The following is a 17,263-nucleotide window of genomic DNA, read 5'->3' on the forward strand; positions in this document are numbered from 1 at the left end:
TATGACAGTCTCTAGGTCCATCCATGTTGCAGCAAATGGCATTATTAATAATGTACTCTTCTTGGGGGGACTTCCCTGGCACAGTGGTTGAGAATCTGCCTGCCAATGCAGGGGACACAGGTTCGAGCCCTGGTCCGGGAAGATCCCACATGCCACGGAGCAACTAAGCCCGTGAGCCACAACTACTGAGCCTGCGCTCTAGAGCCCGCGAGCCACAACTACTGAAGCCCACACGCCTAGAGCCCGTGCTCCGCAACAAGAGAAGCCACCGCAATGAGACGCCCACGTACCGCAACGAAGAGTAGCCCCCACTCGCCACAGATAGAGAAAGCCCCCGCGCAGCAACAAAGACCCAACACAGCCAAAAATAAATAAAATATATTTTAAAAAAATAATGTACTCTTTTTGGAATTGATTTTTTTTTTTTTTTTTGGCGGTACGTGGGCCTCTCACTGCTGTGGCCTCTCCCGTCGCGGAGCACAGGCTCCGGATGCGCAGGCTCAGCGGCCACGGCTCACGGGCCCAGACGCTCCACGGCATGTGGGATCCTCCCGGACCAGGGCACGAACCCGCGTCCCCTGCATCGGCAGGCGGACTCTCAACCACTGCGCCACCAGGGAAGCCCTGGAATTGATATTTATACCTGCTATGAGGTACGGGGTTAAGATACGTTTCTTTCCCATCTGTATATCCATTGATCGGTGCTATTTATTAGAAAATTCATCTTTCCCCCCCTTGACATTAGTCTGTTGAAAGTATATATGGTTTTCTGGACTTTTTATTCTGCTCCATCTGTCCTGTCATCTGTTCTTGTGTAAGCACAACATTGACATAATTTTTTCAACCCTGAGATGTTAGGCGTTCCTCGCCATGAAGTAAATGAATGATAGCTTACTTGGGCAGAAGCCTGAGCTAGTGAAATCATACCATGGAGGATGGTGAAGACAGAATTCACCCAGCTTCTTTTATGTCATCCTGCCACTCACAAACGTCACTGAGTTCCCAGCTTGAGTCATTAAAGAAAAGTGATTAAACATGAGTCACGGCACTTTGGCAAAAGCAATTACTATCTTGACACCTAAACACAGAAAGAGGTCTCTGACGAGACCTTGGAGAACGTTAGAGAGACTGTACCATGCTGGGTATAAGAATGCTTTTTAGTTTTATGATAAAATATTAATTCAGACCCACAAATCCAAAGTTTGCATACAGATGGACTGGACCTGGATTGAATTTTGCCTAAGTATTCTGAAAAAATGAATTAAGGAAACAATATAAGTAATCTTTTTTTTTTTTTTTTTTCGGTACATGGGCCTCTCACTGTTGTGGCCTCTCCCGTTACGGAGCACAGGCTCCAGACGCGCAGGCTCAGCGGCCATGGCTCACGGGCCCAGCCGTTCCACGGCATGTGGGATCCTCCCGGACCGGGGCACGAACCCGTGTGCCCTGCATCGGCAGGTGGACTCTCAACCACTGCGCCACCAGGGAAGCCCCAATCTTTTTTTTTTTTCTATTGTCACTTTCAATTTTATTCATCGCTAAAAGGATGATAGTTGGAGTCCCAGGGATGCCCCCACGGCACTGGAGTGAAACAGCAATGCTTTCTTCTCAATAGCTTCACTATCCCACTTTGACACAGCTGCCAAGAACCACGTGATGGTAAGAATTACCCACCAAACACTACCAGCCATAGTAAAATAAATAGAGTAACACTAAAAGCATGGTACAGGCTTTATTATGAGATCCTGGTGTCCACTGTGGAAGCTTATACTGTGCAGGGCTAGATGCATTGCGGGCTACTTGGTCCTCAAGGAAAAACACAATCAAGAAAATTAATGATACCATCATGTAGCAGACTGCATAAAATATAATAGGCCTTTCAGGATAATGGAATCTTGTGACATCAATCCAAAAAGTTAAAAAAGTAAATAATGTGGCAGAGAGGCAAATGAGTGAAATCAATCCTATGAAATACAGAGCAAATGAAAGTTCTTCTCTCCTAAAGTATATATTTGGACAAGGAGGTGAACAATCACACACGTGTGAAAAAGAATAGCCAAGATCAGGATCAATTTTCAACTCTCGGGGACACCAAACACCATGGTCCCTCTGCACTGCCACTGGGCCTCCTTCAGTAGGATCTCCAGCTAAATTCATATCCACAAGTCGAAGATACGGTTCATCACAGTCTGGGAACCTACTGCATTCCATATCTTCAGGCCAAGGGACACCAAACATCTCCACCGAGCTTCAAACACTCTCTGTAAGCCCTCTGACAGAGCCTAGGGCAGGGAAGTGTGACATGTCCGTATTCCATACAAATAGAAGCATCGAGTGCACAAATGACCGGAAATCTCGAGAACAACCCAAGTTCACCCTAGGGTGGAATGGCTTCATCGCTAAAGCCGCTGTCTGTCGGTCGTAACGTTCAGAAGATCAGGCATGAAGGTGGTATTATAAGGCAAATCTTGGCACATCCCGAAGGTAGTAGGTTCACAGGAAAACAAACTGTGTCCACTTATATGCCCCACACACAAAGTCAAGGGCCACAGAATGAAGACGATCCAACTCCTAGCCTTGCTTCCTCGACTGAATGTGATTCAGATGGTCAGCCCTCCTCACTCTGTATTTTAGACCTTTATACGCTTGCAGGCCTCAGCTTGAAAGTACTTCTATCTTACTGTTAAGTTCTTCAAACAGATCCTCTTTGCACCATCAGAGGTTTGTTAGCTTGGTCTCACAAAAGGCATTTGTTTTTGAAGGTTTCACAATATGGGAAAATGACATCATCTTGTCTCTTCTTTTCATTTTACTACATAGGGCACCACTTGGCCCACATGTCAAGTTGATTACCCACATTCGCAAACAACAGATTCCATCTCAGGAGAAGAGCTGTTTCTTCCTTTGACTGAAATATCTCACGCCTCAGGGCCAGGCTCCTGGGGGCCTGCAGCACGGGCCGGGGGGGTGGCTGCGGGTCCATCACGTACATGGAGAGAACGAGGACCGCCGGCGAGCACACACGGACCAATATAGCTAATCTTGTAGAAGAAAATGTTTATTCTCCCTCAGAGGACAAATCAATCGCAATATGCCATTGTAAGTCATTTTAATCCTACGTTAATTTAGAGTCCTCCCCCCAGATACTAGCAAAAGTCAATACTTGGTTAATATTGGATGTACCTTTTTAAAAAGCATACACCACTTCCTTCCTCTAGAATTCAGGCTTGGCCATAGCTGCCCTTGGCTTTCTCCAGGGTGAGCCTGAATCGTGGAGATTTTGCTGTACCTGGAATTGGTTTATGTCTTCACTACTCCTTGTAACGGAAAGAAGAGGGAGAAGGTACATAGAAGTGATAGTGTCTTATGTGAAAAATATACCCGTATCCAAAATCAGGAAAACTTTGGAGTTCCTGGCTGGAACCAGCCACCGCACTTCAACCCACACAAACACTGTTGCTTTGCTGTCTCAAAATTGACTTCAACTTGTAGCAGTTTTTGAAATTCCCTGAAGATTCATTACATCCTGGACATAAAATTATTGTTAGGAATCAGTCGTGCGAGTGTGACTAATTACAATACAGTTTCCTTTCCTTTGTCAAGGAAAGCACTTAATAAATGATTCCTGATAAGTTACTGAGTAGTTATCCTGCTAATAGAAGAACATGTGTATTTTTATGCTGGTTATGCAGTCATGTTCTCCGTTTTAATGATTCTTGTATACTTTCAGAAGTCCCAGCGAGGGAGCCTTTCCTAGCTCATTTTCTCTGGGACCGATGCTGTTTGATCTGGGTGTCTCAGCCAGTCTAAACAGCATTTTGTTGTTTTATCATAAAAGTTCAGTTTTCTCATTAGCAATGTATGTGTGACCTATATACTTCTTTCTGATCCAATCTTTTTTCTACCCTTCGGTTTATTCATTTATTTAGTTAGGTAACTGATATTTATTAAGCAACTTGAATGTGCCACGGCAGTGGCTCATGGCTGAAATATCGTCCCCAGAAGGGACAATGTCTTGTACGTACTACATGCTTAATAAAAATTTGTTGAGTGGATGTGTGAACAAATGAATTCATGAAAGTCTTAGACCTGATGTCTTGGAACTTCTATTCTAATGAATGTGCAGATAGCAATCGCTTGCAAATACATAAAATAATTTCAAACAACAATAGGCGTAATGAAGAAAGATTTTCAACTTAGGAGCAGAGGTACTGCTTGAGTTAGGGTAGCCAGGGAAGGCTCCCCCGAGGATATGGTGCATGGAGGACTGAAGATGAACATTTCTGACAGAGGGAACTTGCAGTGCGAAGGAAAGCCGGGGTAGCTTGAACTCAGTGAACTGGACAAGGGAATTTGGTATGAGGAGAAATTGGTGATGTAGGCAGAGGCTAGGTTATGTAGGGACTTATCAGCCACAATAAGGATGTTCCGTTTTATTTTCAATATAATGGGAAGCTTCTGGAAGACTGCAAGCAGGGAGATGACATAATCCATCATCTGATTTATACTTTTAGGAGCTCGCTCTGGCTACAATGTGGAGAATGGACCACAGGGAAGCAAGGCTGGAAACAAGGACATTGGTCAGGAGGTAGTTGCAGTGATTCTAGGGGGAGATGCTGGTGGCTGGGCCAGCGTGAGGCAGTGGATTTAGAAAGGACTGAGCTCGTGTTTGTAGGTGCAGCCAACCAGACTTGCTGACGAGGGGTGAGAGAATGACACAAGTTGATCAGGGATGACTTTTGGATTTTTGGCTTGAGGAACAGGGTAAGTGTCGGTACTGTTTAATTTATTGGAGAAGACTTCAGAAAGAACAGCTTGGGGATAGGGAATGGTATCTAAGGCTCTATTTGGGGCATGTTCCATTTGAGGTTTTTGTCATCTGGTCTCTAGAGGATGCAATTTGACATGCGAGATTCAGTGGTTTGACTCCTGCCTACCTCTCCCATCACTTTCTATACTGAAGTGTTTTATGCACTAGATACCCCACATAGCCTGCCTGCCATCTCAAACGCCTCTTCTCCGCCTGGACAATGCACCTTGAAAACTCTACTCAGTATCGTGTTCTCTAGGAAGTCTTCTGTATCAGTCAGTTTAGACCATGATATGCTGCACTAACAAGCAATCCCCAAACCTCAGTTGCCTATAACAACAAAGGTTCGCTTATGTCCTGTGCTGCACGTCCATCATGAATCAGTGCGGCTAGATTTCAGTTCTTCTTCACTACAGGACCCAGGCTGAATGAGCAGCCCCATGTCTAGGATATACCTGTCTCCTGACAGAGGGGAAGAGAAAGATAGCAGGAGTACGTAATGGCTCTTAGGGTTTCTGCTCCAAAGTGACATGCCATCCCTGCATTTACATTTCATTGCCAGGTCAAGTCACAAGGCCCAGCCTGATTTTAATGGGGTGGAAGAATCGACTTCTTGCTCGAGGAAAACCTAAGGAGGGAGGAGTCTAGTAGCAAAGGGCAGCGGTTATTCTAAAAATAGTAATAATAATGAACACAGTGCTAATTAGCATACGAGCATGATAGATATGCAAATTCTCAGGTCCCACCCCAGATCTACTGCAAGAGAAAACCTCAGAGGTAGGGGGAAGGATGGAGGTCTAGTATTCTGTGATTGGACCAGTCCTCCAGGTGATTCGAATTCATGCTCAAGTGTGAGAACCACTGACCTCACCCACCTTCTCCGGTGGGTGAGGTCTATCACCCACCAGAGAAGACTAACTTCTTCTACCAGCTAGGTCAAGAGCTATTCCCTAGGGTAGTCACACTTCTATCACTGTTGTTGCTGCTGTATTTGGAAGTTCAAGCCTTTTCAATACCACTACTGACATAGGGTAGGCATGCAATAAATATCTGTAGAACTGTAGAACAAAACTCTCATGTGACCCACAGGAGCAATGTAGCATTTGCCGTCCTAGCCCAGCTCTGGAGGTCCAGTCCATAATGCTCTTGAGACCTGTGTTTTATACAAGATCAAGGAGTAGCTCAACTCCTGGAAGTCACCGTCTATGCACATCACTTATCTTAGTTCATTTGCAGAACTTGTCATTATGCAGACATAATTATTTATTTTTCATACTAGAATGGAATCTCCATAAACGCTGCATTTTCAGCGCCCACAACAGTGCCAAGCCCAGAGGCCTTCAATGACTATTTGTGAAAGGAATGAATGGAGTATTTCTTCATATTTGTATTAAGAGTGAAAAAATCACACGCGCTGCTGCTTTTAAAAGAAAGGGCGCTTACTTTAGAAAGCATGCTATTAATGTGGGGTTGGAATGCTCAGTGAACTTACAAATTCCTGAGGCTAAACTTCTGTAAATTAGCTGGAACGTTCTCTATTTGAAATAAAAACTAGCGTAAGACAAATTTGAAAAAAATGATACACGTAGTAACTATAATGGTCCTTTACGTACAGACAGCATGACAAAATCTACACAGCACTTTCACATTGTTGCTTACATAGTTTTCTCTGTATTTCAAGGCTAAGATTTTAGTTTCAGGAAGGTGTCTTGGGTTACGGTCTCCGGGAGTCAGACGATGGGACAGAGATTTGTTTGCAGGGTTTACGGGGAAGTGCCCATAGGATCAGCAGCCTGGAGGAGGGAGGAGGGAGGAGGATGTGGACCACAGGGCAGCTGCGGGCGAGAGCTGGGCCCAGCACAAGCGGATCTCTGGCGGTGCTGTCCCACCTTGAAGCAAGGGACGGGGCCTTTCTGCCTCTGCAGGGAATAACGTTCAGAGGTGTTGCCTCTGGGGCATGATGTGGCTTTGGGAGAGAAGGCTTTCTTCAGCTGAAAGCAATTCCCAGAGAGCAGATCACCGGAGAGCCTCAGCCACCAACACTCTTGTGGCCGGGGGACTGTGCGTTTCCGGGCTGGAGCGAGGCTCTGGGCAGCACAGCATCCAGCACAGGAGACTGTGTCAGCTTCACCTGTGAATTTGTCAGAAACGCACGTCAAGCCTACTCTGGATCTTAACAGGCCCGCCCAGGTGATGCCAGTGCACACGCAAACTTGAAGACCACTAGGCTCGAACGTCCGGAGAGGGCTTTGGTCCCTTCACAGGACCCGAGGATCCACTTGCTTCTTATTCTGTATGATGCCACTTGAAAACTGATGACTTCCCTTTCAAGGGACCCAAAAGAATTCCCTTGGGCCACACTTGGAGTCAGTTTGTAATGGAAATTAAAATGTAGAAAAAAAGGAAATGAATTGATTTTCCTGTGTTCACCAGTTTTCAAAGACAGAGAGAAAGCAAGGAAATCAAAAGAAGAGATATGAATGTGTCTATGTGTAGGACATGGATTTCCTGAGGTGTAGATAAGCCAAGAATAAATCAGCTGGGGAAGAAATCCTGTAGTGGGGATGACCTTCTGCCTCTAGGTGGCACTGTTAACACAAGACAGCTCTGTGGTCCAGTGTCGCAGTGGAGCGGGAAAGCGTCCTTTGTACGTAAAGTGTTTTTGCTGGTTATTTATGACTCAGGGAGTATTCAAGTTAAATTTAGAGAAATTTGTTATATTTAGCACATACGTTCTGCACACAATTATTTCATTAAGCACCCAAGCTTTACTATACTAAAGTTTCCTCTTTTTTCCTTTCTAAATTCTAAGAAAAATTAATCTTCATAATTATCATTGTACATTATTGAGATAATATTTTAAAATAATAATAATAACTCCTCGCATTTGTGCATCACTTGGAAGTTTTAACAGCCACATTAAGTGAAGAAAGCCGAGCACAGAAATTATGTCTAGTATGTCACTATTCGTTTAAAAACTAAGGTGCTAAAAAGAATATATCATTGTATTGTTAACTATGTACATAAGACATCTTTAGAAATGTAACTAATAACAGTGATTACCCTTTGCAGAGGGATGGGGTTTGGAGGACGGGATATAGAGTGGGAGGAAGAGTTTTCACTATATACCCTTCTGTACTTTTTGAAGTTCTAACCATGTGAATGTATTACTATTCAAAAAAATTTTTTTAAGAAAAATTTTGGGTGTTTTCTTGCATCCTGAGGAACGATGAGAAATGAGTATTGCCGTTCCCATTTTACAAAGAGTCATGCACGTAGGAGAGATGGTACTTTAACTGCAGGCTTCTCATTTCTGTGACAGTGCTCTTTCTACAAACCATTTTGCTTCAAATTTTACCTAAATCTGAAACTGCAGGGTGCAGTGCTATATCTTGGAAGCCGCTTGCACTGGCTTTACTCAGAAGTAAACCCAGTCTCACTGAGTCAACTGTTGCATCGTTTACACTATTTTCACGGAACTAAAAGTCTGCTTCTTCAAAGAAAATCAAAGTAATATCTGTTTCATAAGCAAAGGACAATTTCCTTGAAATTAACTTTTGCTATCTGTGGAAGATTGCAGTAAACCATGAAATTTACTAGATTATGAAATACAGAGCTGCTTTTTTCTGATTTGAAGAGTTTTTGTAACTGGCCTCAAAGAAATATAGTCTAAAAGTCTAGGTTTCTCCTAGGGTATAAAGGATGGGTATACCCTAGGATGGGTATAAAAAGACAACCCTGCATAGACTTGCACTCCAGGGCATGGCTCTGTCAGCCTTTCTAGCAGGGGTGCTTATGGCATAGAGTCTGTCTTATCTTCCAGAAACTGGGTCTCTTCAGAGTTGTTATCTATGTGCATGTGTGGTAAGTGTGGCAGGTACAGAGGGGAGGAGGGAGGAAAAAGGGAGGTAAGGAGGGAGCTTAGCTGACTATTTGACAGTGACCTTATTTAGGTCACTCTTTTCATCAGTGGAATTCAACTTGGTACCGGCCCAACCTTGAGAAAGTCACTGAAATTGTTTCCACATCTGTAGAATGGGAATCATTCCTACTTAGGGTCACTGGAACAATTAAAATGGTAAGGTAACTGGCATAGTGCCTAGAGAAAAGCATGTTTAAAATAGATACTGTTGGGAATTCCCTGGCGGTCCAGTGGTTAAGACTCAGTGCTTCCAATGCGGGAGGACGCTGGTTCGATCCCTGGTCGGGGATCAAGGATCCCATAAGCTGCGTGACACGGCCAAAAAAAAAAAAAGGTATTGTTTCAGGTGTGGAGTGACAGGGCTGGGGTTAGCTGCCTCTCCATCCCCCCATCTTTGAGGTGGGGTCAATACCACTCACTTTGCAGGACTGCCGTTAGAGCCAACAAGATAGAATAGCCCGATAATGCAGCTCCCTGCTCAAAGACCAGAGATGGCAATCTAAACCCAGGAAGTGGGAACCCCTGTCCGGGTAGAGATGTGCGAAAGTCCCATAGCAGACCTGGGACCCGAGAGAGGCACCGGGGCCAGAGGCCTGGAGGTGGCGTCCTCTGAGAGGAGAGGAGGGTGGGTGCTGTGGAAGGGATCCGGTTTTCTAGCACACACCCTGGAGCCTGAAGACAGAGCCCTGCAGAGCGTCCATGTACGAGCACTGGGGAGGACATGACGAGGCCACAGTAATGTTGTGTTGGTAATTCTTGAAGCTGGTTGATGGGTCCATGGGGGTTTGTTATACTACTGCTTCCACTTTTGCGTTGTTTGAAATTTTCCATAATAAAAAAGTTAAAAAAAAAAAAGACCACGTTTCAAACTATACACACATTATACTGTATTGCATATATGGTGTATTTCCAAATTGAAAGGATAAAAAAAAGACATGATGAGGAGGACCAGGGGAGGTCGGAGGTTCAAGGTTCTGGGGAGGGGAAGATTTGAAGGGTCAAAATAAGAGATAATGATGATCGAGCGCTTGTTACATGGGAAACACCCAGCGTGCATTACCTCATGTAGCCCTCAAAACCACCACCCAGTACGGCAGGTGCTCCTTGGGGCCCCATTTCACAGATGATGAAACTGAGGCCTGGAGAGGGAATGTGAGTGACCCAAGGTGGCACAGCTGGTGAGTGGCTGAGCTGGGATTGGAAGTCAGGCCTGTGCTCTGGCCACCCACTACTCCACCCTTACCCCCAGCTGAAGGGGGCGGTGCTGGCACCAGCACCAGGAGGCCCGGAGGGGATGCAACTGAATTGGGCACAGCAGACCCCAGGGAAGCCATGAGCAAGTGTCATTTAAAGAGACTGGAGGTGGAGCAGGTGGACAGCTCATTGTGATGTGCAGGAGAAGAGGAAGCAGGAGCTGAAGAGCAATATTGTAAATATTGTATTAATAGAGTAAGTCCCCTACGTACGAACCTTCAAGTTGCAAACTTTCAAAGATGTGAACGTGGGCTTCCCTGGTGGCGCAGTGGTTGAGAGTCCGCTTGCCGATGCAGGGGACACGGGTTCGTGCCCCGGTCCAGGAAGATCCCACATGCTGTGGAGCGGCTGGGCCCGTGAGCCATGGCCGTTGAGCCTGCGCGTCCGGAGCCTGTGCTCCGCAACGGGAGAGGCCGCAACGGTGAGAGGCCCGCGTACCGCAAAAAAAAAAAAAAAAGATGTGAACGTGCATTTGCGCGTCCAACCACCCAAGTGAGTTCACGTGTCTGGCATACATTGTCACGGGCGTGCATACCCTACAAGTGGCTGTGCTTTTGTGTACTTTACTGTACAGTACTGTAGAGAGTATAGTAAAAAATAGAAGTGTTACTTTCTTTGGTACTAGTGCAGAACTTCTTGGAATACGCAACCTTAGAATAAAACATTTCAGGACTTCCCTGGTGGTCCAGTGGTTAAGACTTCACCTTCCAATGCAGGGGTTGTGGGTATGATCCCTTGTCCAGGAGCTAAGATCCCACATGCCTTGTGGCCAGAAAACCAAAACATAAAACAGAAGCAATATTGTAACAAATTCAATAAAGACTTTAAAAATTATATTTCAAGCCCATAAAATAATTTCACTCTGAAGAATTTTGAATAGGAATGTACATTAGATATTAGAGATATTGGGTTGATAGGTAAAACTCAGTTACCATCTTTTCAATCCAATTACTTCACTGTGACCACGTTTGTTAAAACCAAGTTCCGTATTATGTGTGGTCTTTATGATTTCTTTGGATCCCTAGTATCTATGTTTATTTCAGCAGACATAATATACTTGTGTGAAGAGTATTACAAACCCATTACAGTACAGTACTATATAGCCAATTGTGTTAGCTGTGTACCTAGGCTAACTTTGTTGGACTTAACAAACAAATTGCACTAACAAGCGTGCTCTCAGAATGGAACTTGTTCATATGCAGGGAAATTACTGTAGAGTAAATGATGAGAAGGGGGTGGGTGATGGAGGACGCATCGTCAAGGGAGGCTTTCTTTTTTTTTTCTGCGGCATGTGGGATCTTCCCGGACCGGGGCACGAACCCGTGTCCCCTGCATCGACAGGCGGACTCTCAACCACTGCGCCACCAGGGAAGCCCAAGGGAGGCTTTCTTTAGGAAGCAGAAGATTATGGCCTGGTTACAGGTCAAGGGACAGAAGCCCAAGCAGACAGAAAGGTTCGTGTTTTGAAGGAGAGGGACCCAGGCGCAGATGGAGGAATTCACCTGGGGAAGAGAGAGCAGAGTGAAGACGTGAACAGGTACAGAGCACCCGCTGTGTCTGTCCTGCTCCTTATCTCATTTACTTACTGATCCCAGATTCAAGGGGTCATGGTCTGCAGATGAGGAAATTCAAGATCAGGACAGGCTGACAGACCTGCCCAAATCTGCACAGACAGAAAGCGAGCAGGCAAGAACCGGACCTGTGTCGGTCGACTCTGAGGCCCGTGTGTGCTCTTCCTTCCTTCCCCCAGGCCCTGCAGCCCATCTCCTGCTGGGACGGGGGCGGGGGGCGGGTGGGCAGAAGAGCTGGAGGGGACAGGGAGGCCAGGAAGTTTATCACTTGCTGGGAAAGACAGAGAGGTGAGGGGCAGTTAGGTTGCTTCCATGTCCTGGCTATTGTAAATAGTGTTGCAGCGAACATTGGGGTGCATGTGTCATTTTGAATTAGGGTTTTCTCAGGGCATATGCCCAGTAGTGGGTTTGCTGGGTCATATGGTAATTCTATTTTTAGTTTTTTAAGGAACCTCCGTACTTTTCTCCATAGTGGCTGTATCAATTTACATTCCCATCAACAGTGCAAGAGGGTTCCCTTTTCTCCACACCCTCTTCAGCATTTACTGTTTGTAGATTTCTTGATGATGGCCATTCTGACTGGTGTGAGGTGATACCTCATTGTAGTTTTGATCTGCATTTCTCTAATGGATAAAGAAGATGTGGTACATATATACAGTGGAATATTACTCAACCATAAAAAGGAACAAAACTGGGTCATTTGTAGAGACGTGGATGAACCTAGAGATTGTCAAACAGAGTGAAGTAAGTCAGAAAGAGAAAAACAAATATCATATATTAAAGAATGTATACGGAATCTAGAAAAATGGTACAGATGAACCTGTTTGCAGGGCAAGAACAGAGACGCAGACTTAGGGAACAGATGTATGGACATGGCGGGGAGGGGGATGAATTGAGAGATTGGGATCGACATATACACGCTACCATGTGTAAAACAGATAGCTAGTGGGAACCTGCTGTATAGCACAGGGAGCTCAGCTCGGTGCTCTGTGATGACCTAGATGGGCGGGATGGGGGCGAGGTGGGAGGGAGGTCCAAGAGGGAGGGGATAGATGCATACGTATAGCTGATTCACTTCGTTGTACAGCAGAAACTCACACAACATTGTAAAGCAACTATACCCCAATAAGAAAAAAAATAAAAAACAATATTAAAAAAAAAGCTCAATAAATGCTCATGACTATTATAAAAAAAAAAAAAAAAAAAGACAGAGGGATGAAAAGGGACGGTCCGAAGGGGCTGGTGTGGGGAATTCTGCAGCCAGCAACTGGGGAGACCTGGCCAAGGGAGGCCTGGCCAACTGGGAAGGCGCGCAAGGCCCAGCTGGGCCTGTCAGCATCAGCGGCTGCCTAATGGGAAGGGTGCAGAGCTCAGCAAGGAGGGCCACACACGTGAGGGCGGAGGTGAAAGGCAAGGACACGGCTTCATTTTTTTTCTCTTCTCTCACTGGCCAGGATGATTAACGTGTGCACCGCATGCAGTTGTAAGTATGTGTGTGAGTGTGTTAGTACCCAAGGCGTGTGTGGGTTTCCGTGTACGGGTGTGAGAGAGCGTGTTTGTTTGTGTGAATGTGTGGGTGTATGTGTGAGGGTCTGTGTGTGGGTGGTGCGCGCGCACGTGCTTGGCCAGTGGAGAAGAGAAGGTTCCCTGGCTGTGCGGCTGGACGGCAAACACATCCCTCTGAAATAAATCACTGTCTCCAGTGCTGGCTGCAAGCTATGTGCCAGGCTTCCTGAGGCTCGGGCTCTGGCTCCTCGCGGCCTGGTTCCCTATCTCCCCTCAGAGTGGCCCCAGACTTTTGGGCACAAGGATGTTCTGTGCAGGTCAGAAGGGCGCCGTCAGGTGGGAGCCAACCTCGTGCAGGGTCTGCAAATGCCTGTGGTCACAGCTGGGGCTCTTCCGTGGGGCGTCCTGACCCAAGTGCACCCACCTCCTGTGTGTCTGAGTCTGCGTGGGAAATCCGGGTGCATAGGTTATACCTGCAGTGTTTTATTACTGAAATGCAAGTGGCAGGGATTGAATTAGAGAGAGAGAGAGAGAGAGAGAGAGAGAGAGAGCAAAGAGGCACATTTGTGGCACAGGAAGTGTAATTCAGCCAAACATGTTGCATGTTCCTAGACTTTCCTTGTTTGCCTATAAACTGATTCCCTCCCTCCCTTGCTCCTTCTTTCCTTCCTTCCTTCCTTCTACAGACTGTTTATTGAAGCCATATGATGTGCCAGGGACAGTGCCGGCTGCTGGGCCTAGAGGAGGGAACAGTCAGACACAGGTCCTGGCCTCATGATCTGAGTCTGTCAGGAGAGACACACATGGAGCAAGTCTTCACCCCCGTGGCACATGTGCGTAGACGGGGAAAGGTGTCCTGGGATCTTGTAATAAAAGGCTCTTAGTCCTGGAGTGCGGGGTGGTGAGCTAGGTGACAAGAGCTTTCAAAGAAGCCCTCCTTGGGAGTGAGAATCACCTTGTGCTCTCCGTGGTGCCCACCCCAGTGTGAGACCCTGTGCCTTTAAGGAGGCCTCGTCCACCGGGAAGGACCCTCCCCAGACCTGCCACGGGACTGGAACTGCAGTGAACCTGAGTCCCAGGATGGGATACACAGGGCTGACACCAGCCCAGGCCCCAGGTCTCTCCTCTGGAACTCTAGTTGGCCGTGACTTTTGACGCTCATTCAAGACCCATGGGATTTGATGATTCCAGCTGCGTTACGCCCCTTCTTCGTGTCAGCTCACTCCATCCACGGCCAACTAAGAACAGTAGGCTCTTACAACGAGCCAAGCATCACACTTGTGTGTACCACCATTCTTTGAAGTGGGTACTGTTATTGCCAACCCAGCTTTACAGTTGAGGAGACAGAGGCCCAGAGGGGTCAGGTTAAAAAGTGCGGATGTGGAATTTAAACCCAGGCGTTGTGGAATCAGAGTTCACATTCTTGTTGAATCTAAGTTGGCTTCTCAGATCTCAAAGATTCCTTCACCCCTTCGCTGCATGTTTGAAAGCCATCGTACCTTGAGATCCTACTATATGACGACACTGGGCTAAGCTCTTTATTCATCCAATCAATCTTAATAAAGTGCCAACTATGTGCTAGACAGAGTCCCGGATGCGGAGAACACAGGGGTGAGCAAAACACACAGCTTTCCTACCCTAATTATAATTGAGTGGGGATACATACGATATACAAAGAAGCCGAAGAATAATAGAATAGAATATCAGACATCGATAAATGTCATTTGTCTCACTCACTATTTACCCCGTCTTTAATAAGCAAGTATTGTTATGCCCATTTTATAAATGCAGGAACTGAGGCTCAGAGCGATTTGTAAATAGATCCAAAGTCACACAGCTATCAACTTTGAACGTGGACTTGATTCAAATCCAGATTTCTCCAACTTTGAAGCTGAAGTTCTTAGCCATGATATACTCAGGCCATCGTCAAAGAAGGAAATACTACTTTCATTTATCTTTGCCCCCTTCCTCTTTTCTTCCAGCGTCCCTGCTAAAAAAAGAGGTTGGGGGGTGGGGAACAGAAGCTGAGGGCTGGACGGACAATACTCTGGAGCCACCTCCTGGGGTTACCTGGTCATTCTCCTGTCCCGGGGAAGGGCTATCCTCATACGTAGAGACTACCTTGTCTCGTTCTGAATGGGAAAGTCATGCAGAACTAAATCAATAAGAGGTCTCTTTGACATTATAACTTCTTTTGTTTATTTTTCTCTCCTCCTCTTGTGCTGACAAATGTGTTCATGTAAAGACAGAAAAAAAAAAAACCAGCCGAGCAATTTGTCACGGTAATATCTTCCCTCCTGGCCTTCATAATGAATTGTACTGGTTAAAGTTAATCAATCATTCCCGTAACTGTTCCTGTAGATGCTTCTTTTTTTAAAGGGCCCCCAGACTGGTTGCTTGAATGTACTGTTTCCGGGGACTCTGTGTGCACGTGGGTAAACCCAAGTGTTCCTTGAGGGGGAAGAGAATCACGGTGAGTAGGAGTCTGTGTCAGGCACCTAGCTGGCTGCTGTGGATGCATTACCCCATCTTCTCCCAGCAATCCTCCCACATCCTGGGAGTTTGGAGTTTCCTCCCTTTTACAGGTGATCTTACAGGGAGGCAATCAGGGGAGGTCTGTAGGCTAAGGGGACACAACTTCTAGGGAGCAGAGCTGCGATACAAACCTAACCTTGTGTCTCCAGAGCGTCCACTTTGCCCTTCTGCATTCTAGTTAATAGGATAACCCTGGCTCCTAAAGATGCATTCCATGTCCTTACCAGATGTTCCCAAGTTTATTCTCAAGAGCATAAACATGTGTTGCTGTTCTCTGAATCCCCAAATCTTAATTTCTGCCATCTGGCTTTGTCCCTATGAAATGGGAACCTAACAACTCATCTTATCATGCGAGGCATTAAAATCACAGATTCCATAATCCCAGAGGCCCTCCCAAGCTCCCCTGAGTCTTCATATCGCAAAGCTTCACATGTTCCCCGAACAGGAGGTAGTGAGAAAATGGTAAAGACTTGAAAAAATTCAACCATATGACATATATTAATTTCTTGTGATGCTGATGCTATGGGAGAAATATTGAGTAGCTGCGCTCTGAAACCAGCAAGCGTTTAAAAGAACTGAAATTATTTGTGTTTAGCACTTTCATTACTTGTCCTCAATCTCACCGTTGCCAAAGCGGTTTGAAGAGGACTTGGATGTTGTTTCCGTGTATTTACTCATGTTCAACTGGGTTAAATATTGCCCTGGTATCCATTCCTGATTCGCACAGCAAGTCAAAGCAAAGGAGCCCAAACGAACTGTCACACATCCCCACTTAATGCGGTTTTAATTCTGAGACAAATAGGATCACAGTGAATTTCAATGAACTGTCCAGATTCTTTTATTTGAGTTTGCTGGGACGATTGGTGTGTGGAATCAGAGGGCTGTGGGTTGAAGCTCGGCAATTGTTTTATTAGGCACAAATTCCGGTTGCCATAGTGCTCATTTTGACAGAGTCTGAATTGCATGTCACCTTATCTGTACTAATGAGGGACAGGAACACCACCAATAGATGTCAGCTTGAGACGGATCACAGGCTTTCTTGGAGCCCATGGTTCTTAAATCTCCATCTCTACCGCATCTAAAATTTAGCAAAAATAACATCATCTTATTTTCTCATGATACCTCCATTCCTAGGAACTCTTACCCGTTTTCATGAAATCAACTGTAGGAATATTGTAGAAGAAACTGAAATTATAGATGAGGGACTGGACTCCTTGACTTTTGAGGTTCTTTTAGGTTCCAAAATTCTGGGCTCATCTAAGATCTCAATAGCTCAGTTAGCTAGGAAGATATGGCCCAATTCTTTTTCTTTTTCCCTTCCCCCCACCCATCCCCCCTGGTAACCATAAGTTCATTCCCTAAGTCTGCAAGTCTGTTTCTGTTTTGTAAATAAGTTCACTTGTATCATTTCTTTTTAGATTCCGCATATAGGGGATATCATATGATATTTCTCTTTCTCTGTCTGACTTACTTCACTCAGTATGACAATCTCTAGATCCATCCATGTTGCTGCAAATGGCATTATTTTGTTCTTTTTATGGCTGAGTAGTATTCCATTGTGGATCTGTACCACATCTTCTTCATCCATTCCTCTGCTGATGGACATTTAGGTTGCTTCCATGTCTTGGCTACTGTAACTCATGCTGCAATGAGCAGTGGGATGCA

General features: G+C 45.6%; 1 pseudogene; it reads right to left on the bottom strand.

Annotated features, from left to right (window-relative positions):
• Positions 1 to 1,515: 1,515 nt before the first annotated feature.
• Positions 1,516 to 16,276, bottom strand: LOC116748533 (annotated as a pseudogene).
• Positions 16,277 to 17,263: the final 987 nt, after the last annotated feature.

Source organism: Phocoena sinus, chromosome 2 (assembly GCF_008692025.1).
Source record: "Phocoena sinus isolate mPhoSin1 chromosome 2, mPhoSin1.pri, whole genome shotgun sequence".
In the NCBI taxonomy this organism is placed as follows: Eukaryota; Metazoa; Chordata; class Mammalia; order Artiodactyla; family Phocoenidae; genus Phocoena; species Phocoena sinus.